The 2072-nt window shown below is 50.5% G+C and overlaps 1 protein-coding gene across 2 annotated transcripts in view; it reads right to left on the minus strand.

Moving 5' to 3' along the window:
* The window catches only part of LOC113206002 (uncharacterized), a 191803-nt gene extending 189973 nt beyond the window's left edge, over positions 1–1830 (minus strand). For both annotated transcript variants that reach the window (XR_008011522.1, XM_026421866.2), the window contains exons 1-2: positions 1702–1830; positions 1329–1475 (exon numbers count right to left, since the gene is read on the minus strand). The gene's annotated coding sequence lies outside the window, so the exon portion shown is untranslated. The remainder of the gene's footprint in view (positions 1–1328; positions 1476–1701) is intronic.
* Positions 1831–2072: the final 242 nt, after the last annotated feature.

Consider the following 2072-nt stretch of genomic DNA (forward strand, 5'->3'; position numbering starts at 1 on the left):
CCAATAGCAAAGGGGGAAATGGCCCGGCGGCGGGGCGCTGCAGGACAAAGTTATGCAAAGCGAACATTCGTCACTCGGGGAAGGGGAAAGGGAGGGGAGGGGGGCGGGGCAGGCCCGCCAACCTACAGCAACAACACACAGCCCGCGACTTTTGCTACCTGCAGAGAAGCCCCAGCGAATTATTTCGATTATTTTGGTATGCAGCCCTCGATTCGCGGACGGCGGGGGAGGGGGAGGGGCAGTTTCACTACACCACCGCCAACACTTTTCTGCTCCGCTCCGCCCTCTCCGCCGATGGGGCCCAGCAGCATCACGGCAGCACTTGCGCCGCTTCTCCGGCATGCTTCAGCCCCCCCGACCCGCGCCCGACCTGCCCTGGCCCTGCCAGCCCGCCAAGCGCGCCGCGCGAGAAAACTCATGAATATTTCAGTCAGGCCTCTACTCAGTCCGACGAGATAGCTTGAACTCGTTCAAATGGCCGATGTAAATAGAATATAGCCCGATAGCTGGCAGCGCAACAGCCCCGCCGCCCGCCGCGGAGGCCGGGAGGGCTGAAGCGGCCATTCCACTTGCACTAAACCCACCACAAGCACTCCAGGACGCCCCAACGTAACACTGGTACCTCGAGGCCCTGCTGGACCCGCACCACACAATTTGGCGTTACTGCCTACCCACTGCTGCTATACGTTGACCCTCACCAGTGGGATGGTGGGTGAGGGAGTATGGCAAGTGAGTTCAGTCTGGTGGTGAACTATGGTACGCAAGTTGAACAAACAACCTTTACTTAAATCCTCCTCCTTCACAATCAAAATGTTTCATAAATTGTATTGATATAGTTGACCACAACTGTCAACTGGTAATAATCCCACAAAAAATTAGTTAAAAAGCGATTAAAGCTGGGGTGCTGATTAATGCAGAGTTACACGCAACAACCACAGCAACTGAAGAATATTTAAAAAAAAAATAGATCTGTGGTTGGCATGCAAACCAAAACTCTACCTAAAGTGTGACATTTACTGATAAATAAAGTGTTCATGCAAGTGCTCAACATTACGTTGCACACTTTTAAATGTTTGATTGGATATTTGAATACAAAAAAGTGTTTAACAGCAAAATTGCACACTTAAAAGTGTGCAAGTCTGGGGTGGGCTATGAAGCTTTGGACACTTTAAAGTGTTCAAATTTGGTGTTGAGCACTTGTAAGTATTCAAATTTCCCATACAACACCTAAGTGTGTGCACCATAGTGTTGAACACAACCATAGGTGCACGCCAGCTGCACACTTTATTTATCAGTGTAAATAAAGTTCAATGAGAGGTGTAGCTTACCCTTTCTCAACTCCAGGCCTCGGCTGCTTGCTTCATAACTTTGCCATCAGCAGATACCAGGACCAAACCAAGAACCAGGACGTGGGTCGCCCCAGCTCCGCTCGCAGGGACAGGAGGCAGGGCACACTGGCGGGGCAAACAGCGGCCCTGGAACACACCCAAGTGCTTACATACAGGGGTCGCGAACTGGGACGGCGGTTAACACGGAACAATAGTCTGGACTAGCCCAACCCAACAACCCCCGCCCAACGTCAGTCCGCTCCACTGCGCTCCGGCCGGCCTCGGCAGTCTAGCGCGTAATATCAGTCAACAGGAATCAAATAATGGTGAAAAGGAGAAAAACGTTCTTTATCAACGTCTCTGGAAAACTCACCTCTGCGCACACAATCCGCCACATGTTGTTGTCGTCGCCGTCGTCGTCGTCGTCTTCCTAACCTCGAAGACACGTGGTCAGCGATGCCCACCAAGTCGTTTAGGTCAAACCGTCACGTGCACGCACACCAATACCTGCAATTGGAACATTGCAAAAAAAATAAAAATTAATTCAATTTTCGAAAATCAAAAAATCTATGAGAACGGAGGAAACTTCTACCATGTAGATAGATGTAAACACCATAAGCAACTTTCCCTGTCTTGGCTTGACGACAACCCGGCACCGAATGAGAATCGCAAGAAGTCCCAAACTAGGAACGGTATGAAAATTCTCTACAAACGTACATTCGGCATGTCGTTCGGGATGAGAAC

The sequence above is a fragment of the Frankliniella occidentalis genome, unplaced genomic scaffold, assembly GCF_000697945.3.
Source record: "Frankliniella occidentalis isolate FOCC.00 unplaced genomic scaffold, Focc_3.1 Scaffold136, whole genome shotgun sequence".
Lineage (NCBI taxonomy): Eukaryota > Metazoa > Arthropoda > Insecta > Thysanoptera > Thripidae > Frankliniella > Frankliniella occidentalis.